Raw genomic sequence first — 10,233 nt, 5'->3', positions numbered from 1 at the left:
ACCTACCAGTAGTTGCGTTGGGGTGTGCTAGGTCAAAATCGTTACGGGGTTGAGGCCTGTGATGTATGCGAAGTACTGAACTGCCCAAATAACTGCGAGCAAGTGCCTTTCGCAGGCTGAAAATCCTTGCTCCACTGGGTCCAAAACTCGTGAGGCATAGGCTACGGGTCCTAAACGATCGTGCCTTTCTTGGAGTAGTACGGCCGATAGGGTTCGGTCAGTGGTCGCTACTTCTATGGTGTATGGTGAGTGTGGGTCTGGTACCTGCAAAGCGGGGGCTGTACCTCGGGCGCGTTTTAATGCATCAATGGCATCTGTATGCTGTGGAAGCCATTCCCAAGGTGCGTCCTTTTTTAGGAGCTCGGAAAGTGGGCCTGCCTTGGTGGCAAAACCGTCAAATGGTTCCTACAGTAACCAACCAGTCCTAAAAATGACCGGTGTGCAGTGACATTATGGGGCAAGGGCAATTTAACAATCGAATCTATCCGATTTTGCTCTAGCTCTCTTTTTCCGTGTGTGATGACTGTCTGAATAAAATACCTTTTCTTTTAGGATTTGGGCCTTTTTCAGGTTAACTTTACATCCAATTGAGTGTAGGAAACCGAATAATTTGGAAAGAAGCGAAATGTGCTCTTCCTTGGTATCAGTTGGTAGCAGCAAGTCGTCCACATGCTGAATGAGGCATTCGGCTCGGGAAAATTTGGATAATCCATTTGCCAATTGTCGGTGGAAAATGGAGGGGTGTTGGGGAAACCTTGCGGAAGGCATGTCCACGTATATTGCTGTCCTTGGAATGTGAAGGCGAATTTGTATTGGCAATTCTTATCGAATGGAATGGACCAGAAGCCATTGCTAATGTCCAGTACCGTAAAATACCTTGACTGTAGTCCCTGCTTTTGCAATGTCTCGGGTCTCGTGGCAACGGTGGGGGCTGCTAATGGAGTTACTTTATTGAGTTCTCTGTAATCGATGGTCAGTCTCCATGAACCGTCTGGTTTCCTTACGGGCCAAATTGGGGCATTGTTTGTTGAGGCTATGGGCCAATTTACACCTTGGTCCAGCAAACTTTGAATTACTTTTGCAATTTCTCCCTCGGCTTGCTGTGGGAAGCCGTATTGTTTCTGGGGCTTGGAATCGGGACCTGTAATGGCGACTGTTCCCGGAATTTTTCCACAATCGTGCTTGTGCTGAGCAAAGGATGCTTTGTGTTTTCTTAAGACCTCTCTAATCATCCTATCTGTACTAATGGCATGCGGATCAAACCAATAGTCGCGTACTGAGCAGATTTACGTTCGTAGTCTCCTACTGTGAGCGTGGCGGGGGCTCTTGCTGTTCTGGCCATTTTACAAACACACTTATTCACGGGGTCAAAGGAAAGGTTGTGTGAACTCATGAAGTCGATCCCTAAAATGTGTTCTGCTGTTCGGGGCAAATCTACTAAAACAACGGGGTGCTTGGTATTAATGTTTCCGATTTGGATATCTACGGGGGCCATAATATATCCCTGTTGGATATGTCCTGTAAATCCGCTAAGAGTGATAGTGATAATGCAGTGGGCCATTTGTCTCGCTGAAACATTGTGGAGGAGTTTAAAGGGGTGCGGGACCCTTCTGCGTCCCAAAGGAACTCTACGGGGTGTCCCCGGACTGTGCCTGTGACTACTGGTCTACTTGACTTGTCCCAGAGAGTGTCGCAGGCCCAAGTTGGGGAGTCCGAACACCGTCAATCTGTGCTATTTATGGCAGAATTGTCTGGGTGGGCGCTAACACTGTGTGTAGGCCTGGCATTGTTCCGATGTGGGGCGTTCGCTGCTGATTCCGTTGCTAGTTCGGGGAGCATTGCATTCTTGGGCGTAATGTCCCTTTTGTCCACAATTATAGCATCCCTGTGCTCTGAGGTGCTGCCCGTCATGTCTACCTTCGTTTACCCATGCAGAGTCCTGATGTGTCCTTACTTGAGTCATATTTGCTTCTGTCTTCTCCTGCTCTGCCTTTTTATGTAGGGATTGTTCCCAAGCTCTAGAGAGTGTCTTCAGAACCCACACTTCGTTATGTGTGGCGTCGGAGGTGTCATAATTCGCAAAGGCTTTTTGACCTGCTTCTGTGGCGTGGGAGACTAAAATACGGATCCATTTGGTTGTGTGTTCGACATTTAAGTGCGCGCGGACTAAATCTCCAAATATCGCTTCAAAGTGAATCCAAAGGCGTCCTGCATACGCAGTCGGATGCTCTCCCTTCTTCTGTCTTCAGCTTTTGTCTGTAGAAGATTTAGACCTTCTACGGGATCTCCCCTGTTATAACCAATTGCATCTAAAATAGCTTCCTTCATGACCTGGAGGCTTCCTCCTCCTACATTCTGTGGATCGGGTATTGGTGAACTAACGGATGGGTCAAGGCCCATTACTATAAGCTTCACTTCCTCCAGTTCATCCAGACCGTACATAACTGTCTGTTGTCTTACTCGCTCAAAGAAATGGTGTACGTCTGCTGTGGGTTGGAATGGTTCAATTTTGCCGCAGGCATCTCTCAATTGTGTGATGGTTAGTGGGGTGGTGTACACGAAATCGGGTTCATCGTCAATCGGTGACTTGCGCTGCGTGGTGACTGGATTTATGGGGTTGTGTGCTGCCTGTGCAGTCGGTGGTGCGGGTGCTTTCCTTTTCAGGTCCTGGGGAGCTCTATTCTGATTCTCGGTGTCTTCTATATATCTATGGGCAGTTTCATTGAATTCCTGCCAATCGGGACCATTTTCCTGATCTAAATTCGGTCCAAGGTGTCTCTGAATCCGTTGTGCACTGAGAGCAGTGACTGTAACCTTGAAATTTGCTGCCTGCATTTGGCGTGGTCTACTGAACACTGTCTTTGTTCCGTTGTGGAACTGTGGAGTGTCGTAAAGCTGCCTTCAAATCTGCGCATTGTTTCTTTAATTGTCCTACCTGTTGTTCCGTCTCTTCTCTTACCAAAACTGAGCGTTGTGTATCTTGGTAGGCCTTATCGTATTGTGTCTGAAAGCTGCTTCGGTGAACTATACAAGTTTGGTGTGCCTGTTTGACATCAGCTATCTCCTTGTCTTCAGCTGCTAGCTGCTCTCCGAGTTACCCATTAACCTTTTTCACACTTGCTAACGTTTCCCTCACTCTTCTCCTCTTTCTCTACAAGCTGTCTGCGGAGCGTCCTCACGACCTACTCTATGCCTCGCAATTGTGCCAGACAGACAGCCATCGGCTTGCAAACTTTTCCTTAACTCTTCTTGTGTATCTCGGTTAGGTTGTCCCACCAAGTTTGTCCCACCAGGACCTGACTCTTCATTCGAACAAAACTCAGACCAAAGGGGACATCCTTTCCCCATTAAGTATTTCCTTAGTTCCTCTTCCCATATGGAGCACTGCTCTGCTCTACTGGTCGCTGCAACCTCGGGTTCCTGTGGGTTCATAAGGCGTTCCATTGCCTTTGCTGCCATTGCTACCAGTATCTCTTTTCTGTATCCTAAATTTGGGACAGGGGGAATAAGGCACCGATTCGAACAGCGGGTATGGCCTAAGCTATTTTCCGGTTCACAAAACTCCCGATTGTTTTACACAACAAAATCTAACGAGTTTACCTTATATCCCTGTTAGTACGCATGCAAATTACTACACACTTCCGAATCTTGGAGGTTTGATCAATATGGGTCTTACACTTGTGGTTTCTGACGCTTTTCCAATTGGGTTTCTAATTCAACGATTTGTGGGTTCTCTTGGAGTGACAAAATCACTTCTAGGTCGAGTCCGGTCAGAAGTCGCCAATAATGTTGCCAATTTGCACCGGAGACGCGAATAATGTTGCTCTTTTAATGAGTGGAATACTATCCCACCAGCGTCACCAATAATGGTGCCAAGTCTGGGGTATCTACTTTAGTCAGATATTAGTCTGACCGTTATTAATGAGGATATTGCTTTCAGAGTCGCCAGGTATCAAATGATACCACCACAAGGTTCAACCGGATATTGATCAAAGACCCAACAACCAGTCAGTTAGTTCAAGTTCAATAATAGTTTATTTACACACACGATTAACTCACACATGCAACATAAAAACACTAGAAGCTAAATTATACCTAACAATACAACAACCTGTACTTAACTGCAGGCACTCGGCTTTGGCAGAGGAACAAGGCCTTTGTTCGGATCTGGAGTGGCTGGGTCTGGAGAAGTAACTTCGGTTCTGCTGGGCTCATTCGTCTGGTAGCGATCGTTGATCTTGAACTTGCTTCTGGTCGTGGTGCTGCGGTTGGCTTCAGGTATAGGCTGGGCCGAAGAGTGCCGGTGCGCCAGGGCCAAAAGAGATCGAACACGTGGCAGTGTCTCTCTTTAGCCTTTGGGGGTTTGTCGCTCTTTTGGGCGGTCCTTAGCTTTGGACCCAATAGTACGGCAGGCTTCGATTACTGCCTTCGATTTGAGCCAATAAAGGGGCGGGTGCCTAGATGGCTGAGCGTGTTCTGAGCGGTCATTGACCTTGGCTCTTTGGGCTCCCTGTGTGAAGGGAGTGGCGCTGATGTGTCTGGAATTCTATCTGATACCTGAGCACCAGTCCTTTGTCCTGGGGAAATGGACCATTAGAATTCAAATCGCCTAGGGGTTTCGATACTGTCTGATTCTCTGTTAGCAAATATACATTTAGGCTCTGAGTTTGTCTGAATCCTGTATTGGCCATATTTCCCTTCAGTCTTTCCAAATATCCATGTTTCCTTTGTAAGTGGCCATTCCAGATGGCTACACCGACAGCAGACACACATCATGGGCGAAATTCTCCGGAAACGGCGCGATGTCCGCTGACTGGCGCCCAAAACGGCGCAAATCAGACGGGCATCACGCCGCCCCAAAGGTGCGGAATCCTCCGCATCTTTGGGGGCCGAGCCCCAACATTGAGGGGCTAGGTCGGCGCCGGACGAATTTCCGCCCCGCCAGCTGGCGGAAAAGGCATTTGGTGCCCCGCCAGCTGGCGCGGAAATGACATCTCCGGGCGGCGCATGCGCAGGAGAGTCAGCGGCCGCTGACGGCATTCCCGCGCATGCGCAGTGGAGGGAGTCTCTTCCGCCTCCGCCATGGAGACGGTGGCGGAGGTGGAAGGGAAAGAGTGCCCCACGGCACAGGCCCGCCCGCGGATCGGTGGGCCCCGATTGCGTGTCAGGCCACCGTGGGGGCACCCCCCGTGGCCAGATCGGCCCGCGCCCCCCCCAGGACCCCGGAGCCCGCCCGCGCCGCCTTGTCCCGCCGGTAAGGTAGGTGGTTTAATTTACGCCGGCGGGACAGGCATTTTAGCGGCGTGACTTCGGCCCATCCAGGCCGGAGAATCGCGCGGAGGGGCCCGCCAACCAGCGCGGCGCGATTCCCGCCCCCGCCGAATGTCCGGTGGTGGAGACTTCGCCAACCGGCGGGGGCGGGATTCACGCCAGCCCCCGGCGATTCTTCGACCCGGCGGGGGGTCGGAGAATCTCGACCCATTTCTTTGAGCGAGTAAGACACCAGACAGTTATGCACAGTCTGGACAAACTGGAGGAAGTGAAGTTTATAGTAATGAGCCTTGACCCATCTGTTAGCTCAGCATTACAAGACCCACAGAATGTAGGAGGAGGAAGCCTCCAGGACATGAAGACAGCTATTTTAGACGCAATTGGTTACAACAGAGTAGACCCCGGAGAAAATCTAAACCGTTGTAGACAAAAGAAGGGAGAGCATCCGACTACATATGCAGGACGCCTTTGGATACACTTTAAAGCGGTCTTCGGGAATTTAGTCCGCGCACACTTAGATAACGACAACACAACAAAATGGGCTCGCACTTTTGGCTCCCACGCCACAGAAGCAGGTTAAAAAGCCTGTGTGAATTATGACCCCGCAGACGCCACACATAATGAAGTTTGGGTTTTAAAGAGACTCTCCAGAGCTTGGGAACAATCCCTACACAGAAAGGCAGATCAGGAGAAGGCAGAAGCAAATATGAACCCAGTCAGGACAACTCAGGACCCCGCATGGGTAAATGAGGGTAGAAATGAAGGTCAGCACCCCAGAGCACAGGCACCACGAGGATGCTATAACTGTGGACAAAAGGGACATTACGCCCACGAATGCAATGCCCTCCCGAACCAGCAACGGAACCAGCAATCAAATGCCCCACCTAGGAACAATGTTAGCCCCATACATAGCATTAGCGCCCGATCAGATAATGAAGCGACCAATAGCACAGATTGACGGTGTTCGGACTCCCCAACTTGGGTCTGCGACACACTCTGGGACAAGTCAGGCAGAACAGTAGTCACAGGCACAGTCCGGGCACATCCAGTAGAGTTCCTTTGGGACACAAGAGGGTCCCGCACCACTTTAAACTCCTCCACAGTGTTTCAGCGCGACAAATGGCCCACCACAGACACCATCACTCTTAATGGATTTGCAGGTCATGTGCAGCAGGGATACATTACGGCCCCCATAGATATTCAAATCGGAAACATAAACACCAAGCACCCCGTTGTTTTAGTAGATTTGCCCCAAACAGCAGAGCACATTTTAGGAATCGACTTCATGAGCTCACACAACCTTTCCTTTGACCCCGTGAATAAGTCTGTTTGGAAAATGGCCAGAACAGCAAGAGCCCCTGCCACACTCACAGTCGGAGACTACGAACATAGAATATGCTCAGTGGGAGATTATTGGTTTGACCCACAATCGATTACCACAGATAAGACGATTAGAGAGGTCCTAAGAAGTCATAAAACATCCTTCGCCCAGTACAAGCACGATTGCGGAAAAACTCCAGGAACAGTCACCACTGCAGGTCCCGATCCCAAGCCCCAGAAGCAATATGGCTTCCAACAGCAAGCCGAGGGCGAGATTGCAAAAGTAATACAAAGCTTGTGAGATCAAGGCGTAATTCGGCCAGTAGCCTCAACAAGCAATGCCCCAATTTGGCCCGTAAGAAAACCAGACGGTTCATGGAGACTGACCATCGATTACAGCGAACTCAATAAAGTAACCCCATTAGCAGCCCCCACCGTTGCCTCGAGTCCCGAAACCATGCTCAAGCAGGGAGTACATGCTAAGTAGTTTACTGTGCTGGACATTAGCAATGGCTTTTGGTTCATTCCTTTAGATAAGAATTGCCAATACAAATTCGCCTTCACGTTCCAAGGACAGCAGTATACATGGACATGCCTTCCGCGAGGTTTCCACAACTACTCCATTTTTCACCGATAATTGGCAAACGGACTATCCAAATTTTCCCGACCTGAATGTCTCATTCAGTATGTGGACGACTTGCTCCTACAAACTGACACAAGGGAAGAGCAGGATAAACTTCTTTCCGAATTACTAGGTCTCCTACACTCAATTGGATGTAAAGTTAACCCGAAAAAACCCCAGCTCCTAAAAGAAAAGGTCCTTTACTGAGGCACCATTATCACACACGGGAAAACAGAGATAGAACAGAAATGGATTGAATCGATAGTTAAATTGCCCTTGCCCCACAATGTCACTAGTCTCCGGTCATTTTTAGGATTAGTTGGATATTGTAGGAACCATATAGATGGTTTTGCCACGAAGGCAGCCACACTTTCCGAGCTCCTTAAAAAGAACGCCCCAAGGGAATGGCTTCCACACGGACACCATTGATGCATTAAAACACGCCCTAGGTACAGTCCCCGCTTTGCAAGCTCCAGACCCACACTCTCCCTACGCCATAGGAGTAGCGACTACCGACGAACCCTCTCTGCAGTACTACTACAGGAAAGACACGACCGTTTGGGACCCGTAGCCTATGCCTCACGAGTTTTGTATCCCATGGAGCATGGAACAGTCAAAAGGCACTTGCTCGCAGTCTTTTGTGCAGTTCAATACTTTGCATACATCACCGGCCTCAACCCCATAACAATTTTAACCGAGCACACCCCAACGCAGCTTCTGTTAGATGGTAGGTTAAAGGACGGTTCAGTTAGCCAGATCAGAGCAGCTCGCTGGACACTGTTATTACAAGGAAGGGACATCACAGTTAAACGGACAAAGACCCACACATTTTTAGCGGACAATTTACAGTATGAAGGAACCCCACATGAGTGCCAGATCATTGCAGCCAAACACCATACAGGACCCTTTATTCCAAAATCACTACAGCCACGTGTAGGTAGTAAAGCACAGGTTCCCCCGACCATGAATAACACTTAAAAAATGTATGTAGATGGTTCCTCCACCATTGACAATGGAAAAAGAATATCAGGATGCGGTATTTATGTGGAAGACGCGCAGGGACGCGCATTAGAAGAGATATCGCTAAAATTACCAGGTCACATAGGATTGCAGGCAGCCGAATTGGCAGCAATTGCACATACTGTGCAGCACCCAGTTTCTTTCCCGACCCCCGCAGATATATATTCAGACAGTTTGTATGTCTGTAGCAGTTTGAAGGAATTCCTGCCCCTGTGGGAATCTAGAGGATTTATATCCGCTGACGGTAAACCCCTACCCCCAGCCCCATTATTGAAGCACATTCTTGAAACTGCTAAAAACCGCACATATGGCAGAAGAAAAGTCAGAAGCAATCATCGTTCGTCCCCACCCAGTAACGTAAAGGCAGACGCACTAGCAAAGGCAGGATCACGACACGGCCACTTTTGGCAACCTCCCGAGAGTGTGCCAATACACGCAGTCCAGGTCTCACAGACAAATATCGAAGATTTAGCCCAGGCCCAAAAGGCAGATGACACTCTTAAGCAAGTTTTAGACGGAAACTAATCAGCCCCATACGACAAATGGAAGGACTCACTGACAGTACAGGACAATATAATTTTAATGAATGGAATTTATGTGGTCCTCACCCAGGACAGAACCCAGATAATTTGCCAGTTTATGACGGACAAGGACATCAGGGGATAGAAACCACCATTGCCCACTTAAGACTTTTGTGCTGGTGGCCCGATTTAAAAGCAGACGTCACGCATTATGTTGACAATTGTTTAACCTGCGCACAGAATAATCCAGAAAGGTACTCCAGGAAACGACAATTAAGATACACCCGACCTGTTAATGGCCCATGGATGAATTTACAGCTCGATTACATTGGTCCCCTCCCCCCTGCAGAAATGGTTTTAAATATGTGTTGGTAGTGATCGACAACTTCACAAAATGGGTAGAAGCATTTCCCTCCAGGGCAAACACGGCTAAGGCAACAGCCAAGATCTTATCACAGCAAATATTTACACGCTGGGGAATCAGCCAAGGTTCGCATTTTACAGGCAGAGTTATGCAGAATGTACTGACAATTTTCGGCATAAAATAGAAGTTCCATATTGCTTGTCACCCACAATCCAGCGGTATTGTGGAACGTATGAATCGGACCCTGAAAGCTACTGTTAGGAAAATGGTGCAACAGCACAACACCACATGGGACACGGTTCTCCCATTCGCCCTTATGTTTATTAGGAACACGGTATCAAGTTCCACAGGATTCACCCCCCCCCCCACCCCCCACACCCTCATGACCGGACGACCCATGAAAGGAACTAATATTTATTATTTGGCCAGCCCCACAGTCACCGCCCTCACCCACGAAAAAGCAGTCCAACAGGTCACGGAAAATATTAAAGCAGCCTAGCTCGCTTCAGCTGTCCGACTAGGTGCTAGGAAAAAGCAGAGTAAGGCCTGCTTTGATAAAACAGTCCACCCAGTAGAGTATACAGTCGGTCAGCAAGTGATGGTTTCCCTGTACAACCCAAGTTCGTTCCTCTCCCCTACTCCATTTCGGATAAAGTGAGCCCCTCTGTGTACAAAATAACATACCCTAATGGAAAATCAGGTTGGTTCAATAACAACCAGCTTAAAGTTTATGGAACCCAATGCAGCCACTCACACCACGTCTTCCTGGCAATGGCAGACGACTACGCCCCGCCCACTGACAACCTAGACCGACCCTCCCCCAGCCAGGACAGCACGTCCACAGACCTGACCGTGTCTCCGCCCACAGGAACGACTTTCCACCTTGAACTTGATTCGAATGCTAGAGACAGCACTCCAGACTTATTAGAAATCAACGACCAATGGCACAACCGCCCAGGCCCCAGTCGCTCTGGGCAGCGGTGGGATCTCAAGGAGCCTCGCCAGAGACAGACGGCGTGACTGACTGATCAGTGCCCGGACGCCGAGGAGGAATTGGGCCCCCAAATGTGAGTACCCTTGTTACCACTTTGGTTTCCCCCTCCGCTGTACCGAGC

Source organism: Scyliorhinus torazame, chromosome 14 (genome assembly GCF_047496885.1).
Source record: "Scyliorhinus torazame isolate Kashiwa2021f chromosome 14, sScyTor2.1, whole genome shotgun sequence".
NCBI lineage: Eukaryota > Metazoa > Chordata > Chondrichthyes > Carcharhiniformes > Scyliorhinidae > Scyliorhinus > Scyliorhinus torazame.
This window is presented reverse-complemented; position numbering follows the sequence as displayed.